Source organism: Dryobates pubescens, chromosome 9 (assembly GCF_014839835.1).
Source record: "Dryobates pubescens isolate bDryPub1 chromosome 9, bDryPub1.pri, whole genome shotgun sequence".
In the NCBI taxonomy this organism is placed as follows: Eukaryota; Metazoa; Chordata; class Aves; order Piciformes; family Picidae; genus Dryobates; species Dryobates pubescens.
This window is the reverse complement of record NC_071620.1, coordinates 31,952,354-31,978,454: the sequence shown is the minus strand read 5'-3', so window position 1 is coordinate 31,978,454 and position 26,101 is coordinate 31,952,354. Positions and strand designations below refer to the sequence as shown.

At 40.6% G+C, this 26,101-nt stretch overlaps 1 protein-coding gene across 1 annotated transcript in view; it reads left to right on the top strand.

The window, feature by feature from the left end:
* Window positions 1–26,101, top strand: part of CDKAL1 (CDK5 regulatory subunit associated protein 1 like 1) — a 439,319-nt gene that overhangs the window by 102,854 nt on the left and 310,364 nt on the right. The window lies entirely within an intron of this gene.

Below are 26,101 nucleotides of genomic sequence, written 5' to 3'. Positions count from 1 at the left end.
TTTGGGTGTTTTTGTAGGAACTCTTACAGGGACCAAGGTTAGATACTTGACAATTAAAAATGTCATGTGTTGAGCAGCTATCAAAAAAATGCATTGATGTGTCAGCTTGCTGACTGACAAATGCTTGCCCCTTGTTTTCTTGTTTCCAACATTACTTGGCATATCCTGGAATTTCCTTAAGTCAATTCTGTCTGCACTGAACTGGGAGGCACTGAAGTAGCTTTCAGCTCTCATGTGGATATGGACGGGATAAACAACTAACATTTTAGGCTTGCATAGGGTGTCAAGGCGTTTTGTGAACTACCCATTAGGAATTTGGAAATACCACTTTGTTAGTTGAATCAGATTTCATGCCTTGCTTGTGTTCCTGCTGCATACCTTGTTTCCTGGCTTGGGGGAGCAGTGGGTGAAATAAGCGGCTGTGTGAATGGGCTTTGGACACACAGTGCCGGTGGTATTACAGCTCTTTCTATGGTAGAAGTACTGTACCTTGAATGATAACAGCTCATCAGCTGCTAACAATGCCTCTGTAAGGCTGCCTTGCTGTAACACAGGTTAGTGTAGACAGCTTGTGTGAAAAGGAGTTCACTGGTGAACTGGAATCAGTCAGCTGCAGCAAAGTCCTGCCCTGCTTCTCAAGATCATTTGGCATACATGGAGAGAACTAATGGCCTGGCTGGGTTGCTTCTAATGCCTTCTGTAGCCCCTTCAAAACTAGGTTGTCTTGCTTTTTATAAGCAGTCTGACAGCACGGCCTCTCCAGCCACCCCCCATTTTGAAGAATGAGTTTCACACTAGGAACTCGTGTGCACTAAAAGCTGCTAAATATTGCTGTGGAAAGAAATCCTAACTGAATTCTGTTTCTCACAGCTTGAGCTCCTCAGTTTTCCTTAAAGTAAAAAAATGGAGAATATGTTAAAACAAGAAAAAGCTTTTGTGGTAGTAGTATTGTTTTGTAAGCCATAAGCACAGCATTAGAGCATAGTTTGGGTAAGATACTGAAATTTTCAGATGTAGGCAGCTAATTTTTTGTTGGCAAAAGAGCTGATCATTTTCTTAAATTGTTGGAAAAGAACCCCCTTTATACTAAGGATTATTTAAGTTGGAGAAATCTTTCAAGTGCACTGGGATGGTATCCTTGTTTGAGCCATGAGCTGCCCAGGGCAAAAGGACAGAAAGGAATTTTACCCCCAAGGGAGTAAAATAAAAAACCCAAACTCACACAGAGTTGGAGGTTAGATGTGAATGCTGTTTACAAATATATGCAGAAATACAGCAGGTATTAAGGGAAAAGGAATACATACACAAATTAGGCTGACCTCGGAGAGCATGCCCCATCTGTGTTCTGGGTGCTTCCCTGAGGTTTTCCTCAGGGAGCTTGGAGTTTTCCATCTCAGACCCATGAGGATTGAAGTCCAGCCTCAGAGATACGAGTTTGGCAGCTGGCTGGAACCAGACAATTAACAATTCCTCCTCTACTCTCATGCATTTTTGGTACTTTCTCTGGAAAAGAGAGTATCTCTGACACGATTTCCTGAAAGTTTTCTTTGATTTAACTTTGTAAACTTAGATCAGTCATGTGAGAAAGTAAAACAAAGTCCAAGTTATTTACAACTAAACTCTCTCTTAAACGCGGAGAATTTTGTTTGTCCTTCGCTCTGTATCAGAAACAGCATATTGAGGGAGGTAGATTTACTCATCACTTTGAATGCTTGCCAGTCGTCTTTCTGAGACCCTGGGCTTGTGCAACACTCAGGCAGTGAAAGTTTAAATGTGGCTCATTTTGTGTTAAGCAGTTTTTTGGCTCTGGTGACTCCAATATTGTAACACACTTAAAGGGAAAGCTTTGTCCACTGAACTGGAAAAAGTTGTAGCCAGTGTGTCTCTTGTTTCCCACCCTGTAAGGCCGGCTGAATTTTGACAAGAAGATGATGGTCTAGATTTTGGAACATGGTTTTGGTTTTACTGCTTGAGTGACTTTGAACAAGTCTCTCTTTACCTCTTGGTTATAAAATTGCGATAAAGAAGGATATCCACCTTGTGGGTATGAGGTTAGAAAAATGGTTCTTGAGCAAAAGAAAGGATTTATGATCCTTGGATGAAAACTGATACATAAAATGCAAAGCAGCATTATTCCGAGCCCCATTTTTAATAACAAGATTATTGTAGCGTGCAATGGGATAGTCAGCTCTGGCATATCATGACATGCTGAAACATCTGTCTGCTGTATATGCTTACCAAGCTAGCTTCCATGTGTGCATAGTGATATTGCAGTAGAGCATTCACGTAGGGGCCTGAATAAGCCAGATGGGTATCGGGTTATTCCCAGATACCATGTCTTGTCAAGGGATGTTTCAAGAGATGTTTTTTTGTCTTTAACAAGGAATGTATGAACTCTTACTGTGCAGCATTTAGCTCTTTTACAAACTGAAATTCATTAAATTTTACAACATGCTGCAGGTAGTTGAGAAGATAATTATAGCTGCTTGCTTGGAAACAGAGCAAGTAGCCTTCAGAAACTGGGCTTTTCAGGTGCTGACTTAATTGTACTTCTACTTGCCTCTGGCATAGTTTCTAGCAGATTTATCTTTTTTATTATCATGCCAGAAAACATCCTTTGAAATATGCAGTATTATGTTAGCTTAGCAGTTTCCCCATCTGTCCCAGTGTTCAAATTTGAGTTTATTAACTCTTCCACAAGAAGTTCATAGCTTCCATTAGTGTGCCCATATTCTCTAGCACCAAACTGCCAAACTGGGCAAGAAAAGTCAAGATTAGTGACCTTTGTACCAAGACTAGTGATATTTGTACCAAGTTTATTTGTGTGTTTTCTGTATGTGTAGATAAATATGGTGCAAGCTGCAGCTACAATGACAACTCTGCATCAAACTTCTGACTGTGAAACAGTAAATAAATTTTAATAACACTGAGCAGATAGTGGAGCTCTATCTAGAGGTTCAGACAAACCCATGGATGAGAAGGCCAAGTCCTTTTTGAACTGCTTTTAAAATTTCATCTCAGATATTAATGAAATGTGTAAATGGAATTGCATCTGGAAGGTGACCCATGCATATGGAGCTGGAGATGTAAGCTGACCATTGATGGTCACCCTTTCATTATGCAAGTCAGAATTGCATGGGTTTTTTGACTTCCTGTTCCACATATGCCCTTATTCCATTTCATGTATGTTGTTTGCTGTCATCTTCCTTTTGCTGGCTCAGCTGGGAAATGAAGACGGTAGATCATGCTTTATGAAAGTAATCTGAAAGACCTCTTTTGGCCATCTGCTTTCTTCTTAATGATCATCCATAAACTCTAGAAATGCAGATCTCTAGAGGCTGATTTTTCAAACCTGCAAGACAAAATTCAAGCACTTAGAGATTCCCACTTAGGCACAAATTTCCATGGTGGTGTCAATTCTGCTTTCCACCCAAGTTTATTTCTCTTATGGGTTTGTTTTCAAGGAACACAAATAATGAATGTGATCCGTTTGGAGATGATCACTGCAGAATATGACTCTCAGCAGCTGACTCCACTGGAAATTCAGTTTTACATGTGTATCAGTGGTGTGTTGACTGGATAAAACTGTTCGTTGCTTCTCTCATTTTAAATTGCTTGCAACAAATTGTAATTAAATCTGGACCATTTTTTAGTGGGAGTGAAGAGAAGGTAAGAGGCAAATTTGCAGCAGAGGGAGATTAGCAACTGGATAAAAAATCCTGCATTTCTCTAAGTTAAAAAGCAGGTAAAACTGCCTTTGATGATGGAGCCAAAAGAAAACAACTCTGGCTACCCTTTCTTGGAGTTTTTAACATCTTACTGTTCCCCCTTCAGTAGACTTGCTCATTAGACATCTGTTCGTATTCTCGACTTGTTTGTATTTCTCGCTGAGCCTCATCATTTTCTTGGAGTGGAGTGCTGACAGCTATAGCTCATGGGCTGGGCAGAGCTGGCTCCGGTGCAGAAAGGCAACCCCCAGCACAAAAGGTGCCAAGAGATTTCCTTGTCTTGTGACCAGACATGGGAGCAAATATGTTTTGCTGTTGAACAGCACTGTTCTAATGGTTGGCAAATTATAGCACAGGTAAAGAAAGTCAAAAAGCTGGAGTGAAGGAAAGTAAGTGGTAAGGTGGGAGTATGTGGGTTGTCACGCGGTGTGCTCAGTCATGAATGGCAGGATTCAGGTACATGCTGATTTGGGTTTTTTTAACTGTATCTGTGGCATTTGGATAGGAATACCATTGGGCAATCCCTTTATATTGTTTCAATAGTTATGTTGCAGGGCTTAATATTCTTTTTCTAGCAACACCGTTTATGTAGCAAACGAGTTCTGTAAAATATTAGTGCCTCAATCAACACGTGCATGAGAAGCCCTACTCTGTTAACTTTAACTTACTAGAATTGTCTGTTATCATGCACTTTTGTTTGTGTCCTTAGCTTGATATGCAGTTTGGAAAAATACCATCTGTTGATTGAAGTTACTTGCGGTATTAAAACAGTGATAAGTAGTTGCTGACAGGTCTAGAACAGCTAACCACTTAGTGAAAAAAACACATCCTACATGAAAGTCCTTTAAATCAAGATGAGAGCATATAATGCAGAGTAACAAAATAACATGAAGGTGGTCTTAAAAAGATGGTTTATTTTAATTCTACTTTTGCTTACTGTAATCTGAAAATAAGCCCTTTGTACTGATAGAACTGTGAAATCTAGAACACATGTTGCTGCAAGTTGCATGTATGTGCTCTGAGAACTGTTTCAAGTCTGGGGGCTCATTTACAGGCAGTTAACACACAGCAGTCTAAATAACTGCTTGAGATGCAGCCTGGTTTTGTTACTTTGCCCGTGAGGATGACTGCCTCACTCTCCAAGAAACAACATTATGCACCTGCTGATCTTTTACCTACTTTGTACTTCTTTTTTTTTTTTTTTTTTTTTTTTACATTACTAAATGCCACAGTGGTAATAAATCAACAATAATTAATTGCATACCTGTGCTGTTTTGTAGTGTTTCAATGCGTGGATGATTTTATGTGCAACTGCCAAAATACATTGTTTCCTCAAAATAGAGAGATAGAGAAGGTGTGTTCCTTCTGCTTGTCTGTTTCAAATTGAATATAGCAGCTGCTTGTTCTGGCCTTTGGTGTTAAGCTGAGAGCTTACAATAGTTCTCTGTAGGGGGAGAAACCAACCTTAAGCTGTTTCTGGAGAGCATTTAAGAAATCGGTGTGTACAGCATCGTAATTCAGTTGTCTTGAGCCATCCCAGATTGTCGGCTTTGTGGGAATGGATTCCAGTAGCACTTGTGAAACTCGAAGGCAGGATGACAGATTTCATAGGCATTGGCAAATCACTGCATTGCCTGTAATCTATTTACCCCTCCCCACACCTTGCCTTTCAGACCATCCTTCTTCACGTCCCTTCTGTTCTACCTATTCTGGTATCTCTTTCTGCTTCTGCCTTCGCAAGTACCAGAGTGAGCCTCTTGCCCTGGCGCACCTGGGTGCTGGTAGTGGCTGTCAGGCCAGCCTTCCATTCATATAACTCTCCTCCACTTCCAAAATAAAATTTTCAGGAAGATACAGTGCATGAGAGTCTTGGTCTAAATGGACAGTACTGTAACACAGGGTACTGATGATTCCTTGTTAAGCATTTTCTGCTTTGTACCCAGCACACTTAACAGCAAGGCTAAGTGCAGTTAGCCTCTGAACTATGCACAGCAATTCAGAAGCAAAATAGTAAAATGGTAAGCTTGCAGCAAAAGTGCCTGAAGTAATCTTTGAAGCATTGTTTGGAAATTTCATATTATCTCCGTGGCTGGGAATGAGGAACACAGCGAAAAGAACCCAGAATGAGTGACTTGAAGTGCTGAATATGGATTCCTCATGAAAAATGGTTTAATGTGGGGTCATTTCTGAGCTTAAGTTTCATTTAATAAATTAAGTAGACTCTTACTTTTTACTGAAGTTGCATCATCTGTACTGAAGTCAGCATAACAAAGAACTTTGAATATGAATGAGAAGTGCCTGAGATGGTCTTTAACTACCAGCACGTATTTCTATGTGCTGCAATTGTGTTTTGTTTTAAATCAGTAATCTGCAATTAATTTAGAGCAATAACATCTTTGGATGAAAGATAGGGATTTTTTTTATTTTGCTTCCTTCTGCCTTTTCTTTCTTCAGAGTAGAAGTGAATGAAATTTTCCAAAGTTTGGGATGGAGATCCAAGTGTGTTAAGAGACAATTTAGGTAGATTAAAGGATCTGCAGTAAAGACTTCAGGTATAATAATAATTCTTTTATTGCCCCTTCAGCCCTCTTCAGTGTCTGTATGTGTGCTACTGTAAGAAATAGGTAATAGCTAACCAGAGATGTATTTAATATTTAAAAGAGTTCTTGAAAATTTAAGTGAAAGATATTGATATTACCTAGCCATGCTCTACTGCCACTAGGAAAGAAATATTTTAATGGTCTTAACGCTGACCTCCTCCCCAGTTTTAGGATGTTAAAGGTATAAAACACACAGAGAAGGTATTTGGTAGCTACATTAGCTGTATCTAGCTCTAGATGCTCTGTATACAGAGTTAGAGGCCTTCATTAGTATTGCTTGCTCACTGAGGATTATTTGCCTGTCCTTTCTGAGTACTTAAGACCCTATTTTAAGGAGAAGGAGAACACTTGAGAAGCAGCACAATTCAAATAAAGTAGGAGCCCTTAATTAGTGCAAGAGTTCAAGGTTCCTTAAATTTATCTAATAACCTTAAGATAATAAATCAGATTATAGTGTATTTGACATAAGAACATACTAAACATGCAAATACATACTGATATGACCTTTTTTTTTAACCAGTTGTGGTTGAATTTTTCCTCCTGAGGCTTAATAACGTATACAGTACAGTTGAGAGGATGCCTGAAGGTAATGGGTTTGTTTTCCTATAAGATTTTTACAAAGAACTCTTCTACTCCATGTTTTAAATTTATTCTTGGATTATCTGTAGTCCAATAAAAGGATCTCTAGCTCACAGTGAGTTTCACATGTAAAAGCCTCCAGGTCTGAGCAGGTTAAGCAGCATTCCAGAAGCTGCCCTGTGGCAGCTGTGGCCAGGGTGTAGGGTTGGCCCCATCCATGTTGCTATTGTAAATTACCAGACCATTTCTTGGGGCAGATCCACCTTGTGGTGAGGTAAGAAATTCAAGCCTGGCTTATGTGAATTAGTTAGCTGAGACCCCATCAGTAGAGAGCCCACAGAAAGCTTCATCTTTGAGGCCTTAGTTCTGAATCAAATTGACAGAAATTAGTTTCTACAACAGTACCGCAGGTCTTGGGTTAAAAAAAAGAACACAAATGCTGAAAATATGCATTCAGAAGAATAAAGCAATTGGCTGTTGGTTATTTAAAAGATCTTCCTGGCAAACTAGAAAATAGCTGCTGCTATTATGTCTTGCAGCATCACTCAGGTGCATAGCACACTCTTCAAAATTAGGTAATGTGTTGTTGTGAAGTTAATTTCTCCCCCTCACTTTTTCCACTGTTGACACTCACAAAAATGTCTGTGTGCCTAATAAGTATTGCATAAGGAAAATTTCCTGTTTCTGGTATATTTTGTAACAAAAACTTTATATATGCATTGTCCTAGATTCCTCAAAGCCTAATTCAATTCTTATTTAGAGACCCATACTGATTGGTGAATCTATGTTATTGTGGTACTTGGGAGCTTTTGTTTTGATGATGATGTCTTTGCATAGCTGAGTTCAAGATCAAATGTTAACCTTCAAAACCATAGTTCAAAGTCATCTACATCTGTCATGAGTCTTTAGCCTATTCAGCACATTCAATTAATTGTAAATACTACTTTGGTAGAAAGGAAGCCAAACTTTCTGGGAGCTCAGAAATAAAAGAGTTAGATTTCTGTGTTCCAGCTTTTACTTCTCCTGCTTGAGATGGCTTCACCCTATCACAAGTCTTTGTGGAAGTAATGGTGTCTGAAATCCTGCATCAACAACCCCAGGTTTCTGAGAGAAATAGCATGAAGTATCATAGTATCAGTCAGGGTTGGAAGGGACCACAAGGATCATCTAGTTCCAACCCCCCTGCCGTGGCAGGGACACCTCACACTAGATCAGGCTGGCCCAGAGCCTCGTCAGCCTGGCCTTAAACACCTCCAGGGACAGGGCCTCAACCACCTCCCTGGACAACCCATTCCAGGGCTTCACCATTCTCATGGTGAAGAACTTCCTCCTCACGTCCAGCCTGACTCTTCTGACTTCCAGCTTCATTCCATTCCCCCTAGTCCTATCACTGCCTGATATCCTAAGACGTCCCTCCCTAGCCTTCTTGTAGGCCCCCTTCAGACACTGGAAGGCCACAACTAGGTCACCTTGGAGCTTTCTCTTTCCCAGACTGAACAGCCCCAACTCTTTCAGTCTGCCCTCATAGGAGAGGTGCTCCAGCCCTCTGCTCATCCTCGTGGCCCTTCTCTGGACACGTTCCAGCACCTCCATATCCCTCTTGTAATAGGAGCTCCAGAACTGGCCGCAGCACTCCAGGTGGGGTCTCACCAGAGCTGAGTAGAGGGGGAGAATCACCTCCCTTGACCTGCTGGCCACACTTCTCTTGATGCAGCCCAGGATCTGATTGGCTTTCTGGGCTGCAAGTGCACACTGAGAACTCATGTTGAGCTTCTCGTCCACCAGCACCCCCAGGTCTCTCTCCTCAGGGCTGCTTTCCAGCCAGTCCCTGCCCAGCCTGTATTTGTGCCTGGGATTGCAGTAAGAATGTTCAAACAGTTGGTGGTTGGTGATTGCCCTCCTCTAAAGACTCATGACAGATATCAGATGACTTTGAACTGTGGTTATAAAGGTTAACATTTGATCTTGAACTCAGTTATGAGAAAACATCACCATCAAAACAAAAGCTTCTGGTTGTTTATTAGAATGCCAAGACATAAGTGCTGTGTTGACCATTTGAGTATGTCAAATCATTAGTTGAAATTGTGTTTGTGGCTAACAGAAGTAACAAAAAAGGTGAACTCTTTCTGTGAGAAATGAGCTTACTGCTAAATTTTAAACACAAACAGTTTATTATAAAATAAAGGCAAACCACCACCGGGTGCACAGCAGATTCGCTAGAGGTGCGCCATAACAGCACGAGTTGAGCTCATATAGACGTCAAACATACATATTCATAAATATCTCCACAAATCCCTTTACATTTCCCAAGCATGCTCCCACCCCCCCATTCCCAGTCCTGCCTCTTGCGGACTGTGGTCTTCCAGGCTGGGATAATGGTTTGCACTCTTGACCCAGCCAGTCTCAGCCATCTCGACGCCTCACCCTCCCTCCATCTCTCTCCCAATACACTTCCTACACAACACAGACTACAGGCAGCCAATCAGCTTATGGATTGAACCCCGCGGTCCTCAGCAACACTGGCCCCCACCGGCACCCACTGTATAGTATTGTAAATACTGTATATTTTGTACATGCTCGTTGCATTCCATTGTAGAGTGTAGGTTTTGCTTGTAAATACAGCTTCATTTGCTTCTAACTGAGTTGGTCTGGCTTAAAAGTTAATGCTGGGGGAAACTCCATCCCACCACAACTGGGAATCTCCCCTCCCTGCTTCCCTCCCCTATCAGTGGTGTGGAGTCCTTGTCGGTAATAACTTCTACTACATTCTTCCAGGAAGCCTGCTTGTAAACAGATGTATCCCCCTTTGATTAGCTTTTACTGGGAATGCAAACAAACTGGTTTTGCTATTTTTATGCACAACAGATGGGCAACTTCTGGAGTGAGAGTTGCTTGACAAATGGAAGTTCAGTGTAACAAGGTGCCTTCCTACACAACTATTTGTCCCTCTGACCTGTTTGGACTGTTCTTCTGGTCTCTGAACTGAACAGCGTTTTTAGGGAAACTTTAAACATCACCTTTAAGTGTGTCTCTATTTTTACCATAAATATTGTTCTACCCAAAATGAGATTATATTTATTTTCTGAACTGCCCCTGCAGGGTAAAGATGAAATCATAAATGGATTTTACACTGATATTTTGACAAAGATTAGTGGCTATAAGAAGCTGGTTTTCTTCAGTGGAGATTCTCTTAGGAAATAATGTGTTTAACATACAGAAGGAACTAAAGAAACAGGTAGAATTATCAGAGAAGAAAAGCTTAGTCTAAATTGAGACTTTTCTGGAAGCAGTACCTTATCTAGTTCAGAATTCTCTAATCAAGAAAGGTGGAGAATATGGAATAAAGGTCAGATCAGGTTATGTTAAGGCAGGGTTCTGTAGATAGAGGAATTTGGAGAGACAAGTGAAAAATTATTCAAAATGAGGGTTACACAATCTGGATTTATTTTGGCAAAAAGAAGCCAATTTTATTAAGGGAATATATATGGTGGGGAGCACTAAGAATAAGAGGAATACAGTGCACATCAGAACTGAAAAGTGAGATCCTATCGATTTTGGAGTTGTGCTAAGGGTATATTTATGTTCTTATTATAGCCTGTACATGTTTATGCAAAGCATAGAAATCTGCTGACTTTTACAGATGCCATAGGCTGTGGCAGTAATTTATAGATGTTAAATTTAACAAATCTCAGAATGCTGAGAAAATTACATCAGATCAGGACAATGCAGGTACTGGTGTAATACTAAAACAGTGGCAATAGTGAAGTATGGTGCTCCAGCATGATGTAAACTTTCTTTATTCTGGAGAGAACTATATGCTAGGCAAAAGATCTGAGAGCATAACTTATAGTCCATAGGAGGAAACTGTTGTTGATAATCACAGAATAAACATCTGGTGTTGCCTGGGCTTGTACAAAACCTGCCAGTCTGGTACTCATGCTCTTCCTGAAATGCTTCCCGATAATCATGTGGCATGTGGGGTGCTGCATTTATGGAAGGAAGGGTACAAATAGCTGGGCAGTCTAAGAGCAGTAGGTAGGACAACAACATAGGCTTCCAAATAGGTCCTAAGCACTTCCTATGGTACAGTTAGGAATGGATGTGTGTGTTGTATGCATTGAATAAATTCTGGGAAAAGATGGATGTATGCTTACAATACTCCATAGAGGCTTTGATTTCTGTGACTTAGCACTAATGTGACTTCCTTCTGTAGCAGCATACAGCAAATACTGTTTTGGGAAACTGATGGCATCTTGAACAATTTAGTTTCAAGTTACACATCTCTTTTATTATGTCCATCTTTGCAGAAAGAAAATTCATAATAGAAAGCCAAACACTTGTGAGTGATTGTAATGATCCAACAAATGTGTTCGAATGCTCAAGGAAATACCAGGATGTGGATACCATAGGTTGTAACATATTAGTTAAATTGTAAAGCAAGTTAAAAATGTGGGTAGTATCATTGTCCTTTTTGATGTCAAGGTCAAATGGCACACAGTTTAGAATATAGAACAGGAAATGAAGGGGTTGCCATTTCAAAATGTATAACTTCTGAGAGCTATGTGCAAAGTCTCAAATTATTTATGTACTTTTAAGAGCTTGAGCAGTCCTACTGAATATTACAACTCATCATGAACACCACACATGCTTTACAATTGATAAAGCTGTTGTATGAACAGTAAAATATTTAACTGTTTACTTTTTCCTCTGAGTTGCCTTTTCAAGCAAAAGTCATAGTTTGAGGCCTAGTTTGAGATAGGTTTGCTGCAGCAAATAATTATTTTGTATTTTTGTGTTCTCCAATTTTATATCTGCATTACTGATACTGTGGTTTTCTGATGCTGACAACATTTAAAGCTGGGTTGCAGCACAATTTGTACACCACAGTGTTATTTTAGATGCAACTACTTCCATAGAGAGGGAAGTAAGGTAGAAAGTAAGTCTAGTAGTGCCGTATCTAACTTTGCTTTATACATAGGGTATTGTATAAGCCTGCCCAATTCCTGTCAGAGGGAAGGTACTCTTGCATGCAACATCTGATAGCTTTTTCAGAAAGTGAAAAATGCTGGCAGGAATCAGAGTAAGCAGGTATTCCTCAAATTCATATGGATTGTGAATGCAGGCAGAAAGAGTAGTTTTTGGCATGCTCATGGCAGTAGGTAAGGAGAATGTAACTATAACATTTTAAGGAGGACACATTGGAAGTGAAGGCTCTTAAGCCTTCTGAAGGTCATCACAGTAGATCTGGCCTTCACTTGCCCCATAGTCTTTTATACTGTTAAGTCTAAGATGCCTTTGAAACAATTCCATCAGATTGAGGTGCTGGTAACAGGGATGCAGAACTTACCTTTTATTCCTATAAGTTCTGTAGATAATTTTGAAATAGGAATCTGTGTAACATTTGTGTCCATGTTTACTGTCCCTTACTGAAGAATTTAGCCTGCATTTTGGTGGCGTAGGTAGGCCTGTATCCTATGGACAGTTTTGTATCTTTGAAACAAGGATAACACATGCTTTGCTCCCCTGGAGCGTGTTGTCCAATAGCAAGAGATGTGAAAAGTTGATGAATAAGGCTGAGATTTTCAAAGGAGCTCAAAGGAGTGCAGTGCTCAATTTCCCAAGTTGAGCTGCATGTAAAAGAAAAGTTCCAACTCCCCCTGGCACCTGTTAAATAATTTTTACTTGATGGCAGGGAAAGATCTTCCTGTGTGTAGACTGTTCGGAATAAAGGCTCAATCACTGTAAGAATTACTATTTAACACTTTGAATCTTTGTGTATAGGCTATGGTAGGAGAAAAAAAATAATCCTGATGTTTATTAATGAAGTAGTATTAATGAAGTAGATTGCACTTAGTGCAATCAATCTGAAAAAATGTGCTTGCTTCGCTACGGAAATTTCAAAGGAAAATGAGATCTTTTAGCTCGTTTCAGAGGTCTAAGTTGTGCGGTTAGCACTTCTCTCATCCTTTCAAATTCTGCAGTATTTCAGAACTGTTGAGCTGAATGTCTTTGAAACTTCTTGTAGGAGGATATGGATTTCTTTTCCAAAGTTTCGTAACTGGATAATAATTTCCAGTGAGATTCAGTTGAATTCTGAGCTGCATTAAGTGGGCTTAATGCAAAGCCATGCATTATTTAGTATCATTTCCTGGTGTGAGGTGTCTTGAAGTCTGGAGAGATATATATTAAAAATAGAAATAAATTAAAAATCTGAAGTGGTTGCACAGGCAATGCTAACTTGAATGCTATGTTGAATGTTTGCATTCATTTATGGTGTCTGAAGTCCAGGGAGAGAGATTTAACACTTGAGGGCCTCTTACATTAGAGGATTAATAAGGGCACAAATCAGGTATACAGTGAAAGTTTGGGAGCCCCAGGAATGTTGCATTTAGACTCTGCCTCCATTTCCCTTATGGACCTGTGGGTCTTCAATCAACAGAAATGGGACTGAGAAAAAGGTTAGAGATCATTACAGCAACTTCATCCGTACACCACCTAGCTCATCTTGCATAGGACTTGCAAAATAACCTTTAGAAATTATTCATTACTGTCATGATAGATGATTATATTTAAAAAGCCACTGATCAATAGCATACTATAATGGGGCCTTTCTCCTCATATTCCTGGTGTGTGGAATGGGGGATAAAACTGTGAAATCCTGGTGCAGTGTAGTTTGTTGTGCTGAAATAGTTACTGCTGCTGCTTATGGTCCTGTAAGCTCGGTACTGTGTAGAATTAGAGGTGAGGAGGTGCTCTAAAGTTGATGGTATTAATCTGTGAGAATTGAAGTTGATGGAAAATTTAGAAGCAAAATAAAAAAGAAGGAAATAGAGCTCTGGAAGTAAAGTAGTCGTTAATCATGTGCATATATGTATAGTCAAGCCACTTTGGGTTGGTGCTCTTTGGAATTGTTTAGTGTTAAGACATAAAAGCTAATATTTGTGTCATGAATCCATTAAATTGTTCTGACCTTTCAGATATGCATGCGACCTAAAACTTTCATGAGCCCATGCATTTATTATTGTCCCTATGAAATGCCTGGCAGTGTATTAAACTTGTGGAGTATTATCTATTGTGAAAAGTACTAAAACGATAGCTTGGTTATTTTAGGAAACATTCTTAAACAAGCTAATACACTTTGAGAAATTGCCCCTTCAGTTCAGATAGAAGTTGCAATTTTTAGCTCTTTAAATAATGCATTTTGAACTAGATTTAGATGACATAAACTGGTATTAATTTCTCAGAGCTACTTCTAGGGTTTGTCTCTTCCTCTTCCTTTCCTGGCCTTGCCAGCCATACACATCAAAAAGCCTAAACCAGAACGGAATCAAGTGTGCTGCATAAATTGTTAGTGACAAACTGATGTAGCTACTCTGGTAAGTTCCACTGCACAGTGGGAGTGCACTAAAGCCATCTTACACTGCTTCATGCACTTTTGAACTTCCTGCTTTCTAATAACATCTTCTCCTTTCCCATGCTCAAACATCAGTGACAACTCCTCGAGTGGAGAATTCTTCCATCAGCATGTAGGCAAAATCAAAGTGCAGTCATAAGTCACCCGGGAAATTAACTTTTGTTTCCGATAATGAGATTAAAAATGCTTGAGTAAAAAAACCCAAACAGATGAAAAAGACAAAAGAAAATTCTTTTTTTTTTCTCTACAAAAGTCAGATTGGCTTCTTAAATAGTTGTCATGAACTTTCTGTACTTGTAACTGCAGATTTTAAGCTTCAATCTCTTCAGACAATAAAACAGTAATATCTCTTCAGTTGTGTTGTAATGTGGTGCAAGGTCCTTCTAAAGCATCAAGTACAAGCAGTGTATGAGTCTGTTACTTTCAGGAACTCTGAATTTGCATAAATATAGAAACACTAAGATGTTCTATGAGTACAGAAACCAGATTTTTCTTTGCAGGATATGTATATGTCAAAATGTCTCATGGAGAGTTGTTTGAATTGTTATCATTCTCTTAGATGTAATAGAAAACAAGGAGAAATGAAAGGTATTAGTGACGAGCTAGTTAACATTCATTCATAATCTATTGAGATAAGGCTGTTGGCCAAGTATTCTGTTGCAAAGAATGGGAAATGTATTGTGAGGACCAAGAAACATGAACCAACTCTTAGGAGAAGATCTCAGTTGTAAGAGAAATGTGACCAAGAGAACTGAGGAATGGCATTTATTCCTCTTCATGGGGCTTCACCTGACTTACTGTGTTTGGGTGTAGTGGAGACAGTTGAGAGATGCAAGACTAAAACAGACCCATTGGAGGATTACTGACAGGGTCAGGCTGTCACAAGACTGGTGCATGGGAAGCGAGTGGGTCATCTAATAGTCTGCAATTACTTCAAAGGCAAATGCAAAGATCATGGTACCAAGCTCTTCTTGATTGTACTAGAAAGACCTAACAAGTGGGATCAGGTTTTCCAGCCTTTGTTGAGTAATGGTGTTGTCAGTAGTCTACTTGTGAGCATAAGGTTAGGCTAGTTGTCCTCTAACAGTAGAGGACAAACTGCATTCTCTACTGTCTCAAGCTGCACCAGGGGAGGTTTAGGCTGGATGTTAGGAAAAAATTCTTCATAGAGAGAGTGATTGCCCACTGGAATGGGCTGCCTGGGGAGGTGGTGGAGTTGCCATCACTGGAGGTGTTTAGGAGGAGACTTAATGGGGTGCTTGGTGCCATGGTTTAGTTGATTAGATAGTGTTGTATGATAGGTTGGACGTGATGATCTTGAAGGTCTCTTCCAACCTGGCTTATTCTATTCTATTCTATTCTATTCTATTCTATTCTATTCTATTCTATAGAAATGAGGTTAATCAGAGTATACGACACTGTATACTGCATAGTTTGTTACTTTTAGTGCTATTCAGATATTGTGATCATGAATAGGAATTAAATAAAACAGTCCTCATCTCAGTAGATGAGGAAGAGCCTTGCTTGAAGAGTTTAATGAATTAAAGCAAGAAACAAAAGAAGAATAAAAGGTTAATTAAAAATGTTGTAACAGTACGATGTGGACAGAACGGCGGTTCTGGTATTTTAGGAGTTAAACCTCCTTCTTGGTTTCTGATGCATTCTTTTTTGTTTGTTTCTGTTTCATTGTACCACCGTGTAGCTTTCATCTGCTGTAGAATTCCTGACAAAAAAACTAGGCACAGTGTGGCTGCTCATACAGTGTTTCCAGTTTTGAAAACCCACTGAATTGTGTTCCCTTTTCTTTGTTGGATAGCTTCTGACAGTCCTCTGTACACATATGATGAAAACGATATTTAGTGGCTCTCAAGAATTTTTCTTTTTCTTTCAAGTAGTAGTCATAGCTGCCGGATTTTGATTGAGAAAAGGCAGAATTCTGACTGCCTTTCAAATCTGTGGCTTTTCTTCCTCAGCTGCCCTGATGTGTCTAAGAGAAAATGAGCTGGTTGTTATCCTCGGCTTTTTATCAGAATGTCCTATGTCAGGCAGAGCATTTAAACCTGCAAGGGTGCAACCATATTGTTGGTACTGCTTATTGCTGTATGTATGTAGTCCATCTAATTCTACAATCTTTTTGTTTGTTTGTTTGTTTTTCCAAATAATCTTCATCTTCCTTACCAAAGGGAAAAAAAAAATCCTGGTATCTTATGCTGAATCCAAAAACCCCAAGAAAAAAACAAAAAGAAACAAGTACTCATAATAACTTCCAGAACAGCAAACTCTCTTGGTGATCCATCTTAAATTCTATAGGTAACCTCTTACTGGGAAGCATACTACACTTCTGGGGTAAAAATTGGATTATTTAATTTTCATTCAACTCTAATTTCATTTTTTTTTAGCCATTGTGTCAACAAAGTTTTACATTACAACCATTGGCCGTGCATGTGTGCAACTTGAAGCCTGCCTAGACTTTGAGCCTGAGAGGCAGTATAAGGTTTCACAAATTAATTAGAATAACAGTGTGCCCTAGACTGCACTTCTTTTATGTTTAAGCAGAGGAATAGAACTACAAGTAGGAAGATGGGGAAGGTAAAGCACGGTAAATGGTCAGTTAACAAAAGGTAAAGGCAAGATATGCCACAAATGCTACAATAGAATGTTGTAGTTCCTACAGGAATGTGCAGGGAGAACAGAGGAATAGAAAGAGTCAAGTGGGTTATACCAAAGTTCACTTACGCCTTTGATTTCCATTCCTTTAATCTGTAAGGACTTAAATGGCTCTTTCCAAGTGTATTTGCAGGAAATTTCCTTTCACTGGTTTTGACACAAGTAAATCTGATTAAATAGCGCATCTGTTTATGCAAAACTAAATTCAAAATAGGATTTCATTTTCATCTTTGAAGGGGGAAAATGAAACCTTACTTTTCTGAAATAGTAGAGAGAATGTGAAAATGCTTGTATTTGGAGGGGGAAAGTTGTGGTGGAATGTAAAGGACAGAAGACAAAGATAAAAGTTTGGAACTACTTCTTATGAAAACTCTTGTCACTGTCATTTCCTTAGATCCTTGCTGAAGAAAGGCTAGTATGAAACTGGAGATGTGCAAAGGCAGTGAAATATTTTTAGAACCATGCTACAACCTGTCGTGTGCATACTGAAGGACACAAAGCTCCAAGGTTATGCAGAAACTAGTAATTTCTTTTTTTATTCTATATGTTTTAAAAGGCAATTCCAGTGTTTGCCACTTGCAGCACCTCCCTGGCAGTATGGCTACCAGCAGCCTCTGCTTTGCAATGCTGAGTTGTTGGAACATCAATATATCTGATCCTCTATGCCTCAAAGAAGTTGAGAGTTAAAATTGTGCTGGCAGCAGAGAGCTGAAGATCAGCAGTAAAAGGAGTAGGGCAGAAAAGGCAGCGAGTGCTGGCCATGACCATAGTTTTGTGGTGTATACACTTGGAGTTGCATGTATGTAGTTTAAAGCCATGGTAATAAATTTAACAACAGCAACAAAAAAATCTTCTTTCTTGAGTCCCAGAAATAGATAAACCAAATAAAATGTTAATTGTAGAAAACATTGTCTTAGGTATTATCTTTGCTGGGCTTAAACTTGCTGGGATTGCCAGACCAGTCAACGTGCTGAACTCACTCATTAATCTGTACTGGGCACAAATGAAGATGTAATCTAGTTCAGTGTGTCTGTTTAGGAGTGTCTTGATAAATGTTTGGTATTTAATGTTTTTTTTTCAACAGAGTTCAGAGAATGAGATGGGCTTTTATTTCCCCACTTTTAACTGAAACATGCTAAAGGTTTTTCATTGACAATCAGTAATAAAAGACCTACTGCAGGAAGACAACCTTATCTAAGACAGTAGTTAGACATTTGCCTAATTGTGATCTTAAGTAATTTAACTTCAGTGAGTAGGTAAGGATCTGAAAGGTTGTGATTATTTTACTTGGAGAATGTGTACTTGCCCATGGTGAAGCCAGTCTTTACTATTGAAAGTCCTGCATTACCAGCCCAGTGAAGATTTAGGATTTATTCCTTCATCACATCTCTTTCTGAATACACATGGATGTGATTTCAATTTGGTAAAATATTTGCACTGTTGCTTGTTAGGAATAAGCTCTTTACCTTGAGGCTAGTGGAACACTGAAACAGGTTGCCCAGGGAGGTGGATGAGGTCCCATCTCTGGAGCTATTCAAGGTGAGACTCGTCAAGGCTCCGGGCAACCTGATCTAGTTGAGGATGTCCCTGTGGACTGCAGAGGGGATTGGATTTGATGACCTTGGAGATCCCTTGCAACCCAAACCATTCTATGATTCTAAAAGCCTTTGCAGGAAGAAAAGACTGTCAGCCACCACTAAAATACTGTATTTGTCTGAGTAAGGACTGCTCAAGAGGAACTGTTGGATCTTTAGTTGCTGCCTATAAAGTTACATTTACAGGAAATTTGAGTAAAACCCAGGCACAGACTTGACTGGGTCAACAATTTAAAACTAGATAGTCTTTTGCAGGCAAACCTTCAGTTACTTCACTTGTGTGCCAAGTAGCTGGATGAAACCAAATTTTCATTGAAACTAAGATATAGGAACTAATGCAATAAGCTGTGTTGGGAAAATCCCTATAGTTTGGAAGCAGCTGCTAATCCGTCAGTTTTGAGTATGATGAATGCAAGCATCTGCTAGAAAAGCCTGGATGGATCTGTTAAACTTGAAAAGCAGAAGTTTGAGTAGTGCATTCAAATGCATTTTTTCTGAGAGTGGGAATGATGCAGGAAGTGTAATGTGTATTCTTACAGATACTGCACGTATCCAAACGTAGATAAACCACACTTGCTTTCTTAGCCCGACTGTCTCGGGGTCATTCTCAGAGCTGTCTTCTCACCTCCTATAGAAGGCTCTATTGGTGGAATTATTTTTTGTTTGTTTGTTTTGTTAGTGCTTTTATTTTTTGCTTGGAGCACATCTTTATGGCCTCAGGTTGAAGTCTGATAGAGCAAATGTTTGTGTTTTTGAAATGTTTTCACAAAAGACGTGCTTGCTTTTGTCAGGAGTGCAATGTGCAACTTACTTTCCCCCTTTTATGTGTTACCTGATGGTTTGTGCCAAAGAAGACAAGTTCAGAGGGTGCAGGGTGATACCTAGAGGTTTCATGAAACTTGAGCTCATCATAGATGAAACAATTTCCATATCCTTACCATTTTACATTTCCTTCCCAAGAGCTTTCTCTGTATGTCTGTTTCAGTGCTGCTGCAGCCCTTTCCCCATGAGCTAACAACGAATTGAAGAAGAAACAAACAACAAACTTGACTCACTGGGTTTCTCCTATGTTAGTGAGAACTGGCAGAGGGAGCCAGGGAGCTGCATGGTTTCCCTTTGTTCCATGAGCAAGTGATAGGAGCTCTCCTCAGCAGCTTGGACCCCCACAAGTCCATGGGACCAGATGGGATCCATCCTAGGGTGCTGAGAGAGCTGGCAGATGAGCTGGCCAAACCACTCTCCATTATTTTTCATCAGTCCTGGCTCACTGGAGAGATCCCAGCTGACTGGAAGCTGGCCAACGTGGTACCCATCCACAAGAAGGGCCGGTTGGATGAGCCAGGGAATTACAGGCCTGTCAGCCTGACCTCAGTACCAGGAAAGATTATGGAGCAGGTCATCCTGAGTGCAATCACACAACACTTAGAGGATGGCCAAGGGATCAGGCCCAGCCAGCATGGGTTTAGGAAGGGCAGGTCCTGCCTGACCAACCTGATCTCCTTCTATGATCAGGTGACCCGCCTGGTGGATGTGGGGAGGCCTGTGGATGTAGTCTACCTGGACCTCAGCAAGGCCTTTGACACCATTCCCCATAGCAAGCTCCTGGCCAAGCTGTCAGCCCATGGCTTGGATGGGACCACACTGCGATGGGTTAGGAACTGGCTGGAGGGCCGAGCCCAGAGAGTGGTAGTGAATGGTGCCACATCCAGCTGGCAGCCAGTCACCAGTGGTGTGCCCCAGGGATCAGTGCTGGGCCCCATGCTCTTTAACATCTTTATTGATGATCTGGACGAGGGCATCGAGTCCATCATCAGTAAATTTGCTGACGACACCAAGCTGGGCGCAGGAGTTGATCTGCTGGAGGGTAGAGAGGCTCTGCAGAGGGACCTCGACAGGCTGGGCAGTTGGGCAGAGTCCAACGGCATGAGATTTAACACATCCAAGTGCCGGGTTCTGCACATTGGCCACAGCAACCCCATGCAGAGCTACAGGCTGGGGTCAGAGTGGCTGGAGAGCAGTCAGGCTGAGAGGGACCTGGGGGTGCTGGTCGACGGTAGAATGAACATGAGCCTGCAGTGTGCCCAGGCAGCTAAGAGGGCCAATGGCATCCTGGCCTGCATCAGGAACAGTGTGGCCAGCAGGAGCAGGGAGGTCATTCTGCCCCTGTACACTGCACTGGTTAGGCCGCACCTCGAGTACTGTGTCCAGTTCTGGGCCCCTCAGTTTAGGAAGGAGGTTGACTTGCCTGAATGAGTCCAGAGAAGAGCAACAAAGTTGGTGAGGGGTTTGGAACATAAGCCCTACGAGGAGAGGCTGAGGGAGCTGGGGTTGCTTAGCCTGGAGAAGAGGAGACTCAGGGGTGACCTTATTACTCTCTACAACTACCTGAAGGGAGGTTGTAGACAGACGGATGTTGGTCTCTTCTCCCAGGCAAGCAGTACCAGAACAAGAGGACACAGTCTCAGGCTGCGCCAGGGGAGGTTCAGGCTGGATGTTAGAAAAAAGTTCTATACAGAAAGAGTGATTGCCCATTGGAATGGGCTGCCTGGGGAGGTGGTGGAGTCGCCATCACTGGAGGTTTTTAGGAGAAGACTTGACAGGGTGCTTGGTGCTGTGGGTTAGTTGCTTGGGCGGTGTTGGATTGGTGATGGGTTGGACGCGATGATCTTGAAGGTCTCTTCCAACCTGGTTTATTCTATGTATTCTATTCTATGTATTCTATGTATTCTATGTGAGTTGAATGGGGCCCTGGAAGGGTACAGAGCTTGAAACAGAAGAAGGTGATGCCAGATAGTCAGAAATGAGAGAGGTTGGAGCTGGAGAAAGGTAGAAGCAATAGCAGACAGGGAGGATGGGAAGCGAGCCTCTGGCTGCTGATGAGACATTAGGTTGGCTCAAAGCCTGTAAAGCCACAGTTTAAGGTAGCATTTTTAATTTTTCAAACAGCAGTTAGCTGTGTGATTTTTTTATGGATTTCCAGGAGTGTATTCCAGATGCTATACAGGCCCCATCTTTTCATTCCAGGGATGTTGTGCTGCCTTTAAAACTTGTGGCTCCCTAATGATTAATTCAGCAGATGAGACACTTGGAAGATCTTTCACACATTTGAATTTTTACCTAAATAGCATTTCTTTTTCCCTGGAGACATCACATCATTTCTATAGCCTGGGAAGGAGTATCCTCCTGATTTTGCTTTTTATATCCCTTGGCAGTCTGATCTCATCATATACTCAGCTCATGCTGTATTCAGCTGAAACTGCCTTAGCAGAACTTTTTCATGTGTGTTAACATTTCTTTGGCCCTTTCTAGATACAAATTCCCTGCTGAATTATGGCTTCACACCATTCTAAAATATCTTATTAAGGGTTCTGTGGATTTTGTGATAGAAGTCCATGAGAATGGCATGAATAAACTATACTGGTGTGCTACACAATTTGATTTAACTGTACAGATCTTAACGTGGAAGTTGTGGCTTTGTGCTGGTACTGCAGTGGGAAGAGGAATACTGTGTGTGCTATAAGTAACTCATTGATGTAGAAACTTACTTGAGGGTATGGTCGGTTGGAGCTGCCTGGTAGGATTCAGGTTGAAATTTTCATTTCAGGATCCATTTTAATTTCAGATAAAAGATATTTCCTGTTAAATTTTGGCATTAGTTGCTCTTGCTATTTTATGAACATCTCCCAGCTACTATCAATGCAAAGCTTAACAAGCTCACTGTAAAGCAATTTCCCCCTGAGTTCATTGCTTTTACTGGAGATTCTGCTCTTGCTTCTTCTCTTATTTGACTGTGCCACACTAAGGGTAAGGTCTCCATGTTTGTTGGTCTAAACACCTTTTGTTCCTGTGGTGATACCACACCTGAGCAGCCATGCTGTGAAAAGGTGGTGCAGGTTCCTGCGCCGGCTGCAGGCTGTCCCACAGTGTTGCTACGCACACACTGCTGATGGAGAAAATGCTTACTGGGGGCTTTTTTTGGAGGGTGAAGGAGATGTTTTTTATCTTTATTGTGTAATTAACCAAATTTTCTTGGAGCTCAGGAAAAAAATACTAGAGGAACCATACAACAACACATTGCATAAAATTATGTGGGAAATACTCTAATTTGGGCAGGTTTCTAACATAAATAGAAGTGCACATAAGCAACACAGAAGTTTCCCCCTGTCCTAGGAACAAATTCTTTGTACTGTTACTTGTTAGGAACAAGCTGTTTGGCATGAGAGTGGTGGAACAGATTGCCTATGGAGGTAGTTGAGGTCCCAACTCTGGAGCTATTCAAAGTGCTCTCTACAACTACCTGAAAGGTGGTTGTAGCCAGGAAGGGGTTGGTCTCTTCTCCCAGGCAACCAGCACCAGAGCAAGGGGGGACAGTCTCAAACTGCACCAGGGGAAGTTTAGGCTCGAGGTGAGGAGAAAGTTCTTCATGGAGAGAGTCGTTCGTCATTGGAATGGGCTGCCCAGGGAGGTGGTGGAGTCACCATCCCTGGAGGTATTCAAGAGGGGATTGGACGTGGCACTTCGTGCCATGGTCTAGTCATGAGGTCTGTGGTGACAGGTTGGACTTGATGATCTTTTGAGGTCTCTTCCAACCTTAGTGATACTGTGATACTGTGAAGATTGACAGGGCTCTGGGCAACCTGATCTAGTTGAAGATGCTCCTGTTGACTGCATAGGGGGTTGGACTCAGATGACCTTTCCAGGACCCTTCCAACCCAGACCATTCTATGATTCTGACATCTCAAATTTGCTTTGTAGAAAGCAGAATGCATGGAATGTATTTCATTAAGACTAATAGTACAGTTATAGTTGTAATGGCTGTATCTGTGAGGGAGTTGCATTACAGATCTTTAACAAGTCTTCTACTGTATGCAGTACTTTTTTGCATGCCCCTCTTGTTTCTTACCTTTTTTTTTTTGTTCCTCCTCCCATTATTTAGGAAGTAGCTTGAATAATACCTTTCTTTAAAGAATTGCTCCAATTAAATTTCTATTCAGATTGTGCAAGTAGTGTTTAGAAAAAGAATGCATTTCTAGAAAATGTTTCTTGAGTCAATTAAATCGAAACTTGAAGGTGAGGTTCTTGTAATTGAAAAATAGAAAGGAAGTCTGAAAGGGAAGATATTTATTCATACCGCCTACTAGATTCCATGAGGTATCATTCTCATTCCTATTCACAGTTTTGAAGGATAAAGGCTTTTTTTTAATAGAGTTTCTGTACTAAGTAGATTTCTGAAGAATAATTTTTGTAGGCTTATGTTAATATGAGGAGAGCTCATTAGACCACATTAAAAGGAGATGACAATATAGGACTGGAGTGCACATTTGGAGAAGTGGTTGCTTGAAAATGAGGCAAAAACTCTTCATAATTTCCTTACAAAGGTTTTTCATTTCTGGTGGGTGTCGTGGACTGTACAGTGTCTTATGTATAGCATGAAAATACCTTATGGTTGAGAATTTAATTCTGACATTTCCACTTAATTGCATTTTAAAGCAAAAAAAAAAAGAAGTAAAATCCTGCTCTACAGAATTCTTTACTCTGTAGAGACCTGCATGACTTTAAAAAAGTTAAATGAAAGCAATGCTTATTATGAAGAATATTCAGTTTAACTTTTCCCCCCAGCTCCAGTTGTAGTCCCAGAAGATATTGGCAAAATGTTAAAGCTGTGAAATAACATTAAAATGCCATTTAATGTGTCAAGGGAAACTTTGTTTATTTTTTTTTTTCCTCAGCTAAAAAGACTCAAATAAAAGCTTTTCCTTCAGTAGTACTCACAGGTTTTCAAGTAGATGGAGATGGCTGATACTAGCAGCCGATGACACCAGATGCAGAGCTGCCCAGGGATGTGTGCTTTGTTTGCGGGAGACAGGTCTTACTGTCTTGCCTGGAGGCATTGGGTTGAAGCTGTTAGACTATACAGATAGGGATTTTCATCTTTTGAGTTAGTGGAGTGTCACATGGTGCTGTGTGACATTTTCAGGTAATGCACTAAGTAGGATTATTTTTTTTTTTACATTTTTTACTTGGCTGTGTAGAAGTAGGTGACTTTTATTGAAGTTTGGCAAAGCCTTTAAATATTTAGAATTGAAAGAAAAGAAGCGTTGTAGATTTTGCAGACATATTGCCAGATTCCCTGCCCAAGATATATATATATATACTTAATGAGCATTTCATCATAGTTCTTTAGCCACAGAAATATTATCAAGGAAGAGATGAAATGATTTGCATTTATATTATACATTTCAGCATGCAAGTAGAGGGCCAGTGAAGCTGTGTGTGATGAATGTCTGAAGATTTCCTGAAGACCCTAGTAAACCAAAATTGAACACTTCACAGAGATTTGCTGCATTTATGATAGATAGGAGATAATGGGTGTCATACATTTTCCTGTTATTTCATACTTGTCTCTGTAGAGGCTATTTAATTTGTTCCTCCAAAATGCCTCATTGTAGTTAAGCAGCCCACATAAGGTATTTGCTGAGGTGGCCTGCAAGCTCATTTCGTATTACAATTTGGGTGTAATTTGTAAATAAATTAGTCCAGAATAAGTACTGTGTCCAGTTCTGGGCCCCTCATTTAGGAAAGATGTTGAGTTGCTTGAACATGTCTAGAGAAGGGCAACTAAGCTGGTGAGAGGTCTGGAGCACAAGCCCCATGAGGAGAGGCTGAGGGAGCTGGGGTTGCTTAGCCTGGAGAAGAGGAGGCTCAGGGGAGACCTTGCTCTCTACAACTACCTGAAGGGAGGTTGTAGCCAGGTGGGCGCTGGTCTCTTCTCCCAGGAAACCAGCACCAGAACAAGAGGACACAGTCTCAAGCTGCACCAGGGAAAGTTTAGGCTGGATGTTAGGAAGAAATTCTTCACAGGAAGAGTGATTGGCCATTGGAATGTGCTGCCCAGGGAGGTGGTGGAGTCACCATCATTGGAAGTGTTTAAGAAGAGACTGGATGGGGTGCTTGGTGCCATGGTTTAGATGATGATGAACTCGATGACCCTCAAAGGTCTTTTCCAACCTTATTCTATTCTGTTCTGTTCTATTCTGTTCTGTTCTGTTCTATTCTATTCTATTCTGTTCTATTCTGTTCTATTCTATTCTGTTCTATTCTATTCTATTCTATTCTGTTCTGTTCTGTTCTAATTCTACAAAGTGAAAATTGTGAGTGGTGGAACTATGTGTGATACCAGTCTGGGTTTTTTTTATTTTATTTTTTAATTTCTTTTGTTAAATCTGCATTTACTGGAGATCTCCAGATGCTGAGTGTAGAATCCTTGTGCTTGTTGAACCTCACTTTCTGTAGTGCATTGAGCTTGGAGGCAGCTCAAACAAGCTGAGGAGTATAAAACTGTGTAAGGAGTTGTTTATTTCTGGTAAGATGTGTGTGTGTGTGTGTGTGTGTGGAAAATGTTATGACATGTCTTATCCTGTTCCAACATAACAGTAAACACTTCATGAATCCATATATTGCTGGAGAAAATACAGATTTACAAGGTTCCAGTTTGACAGAAGTCTGCCAGGGGGTTGT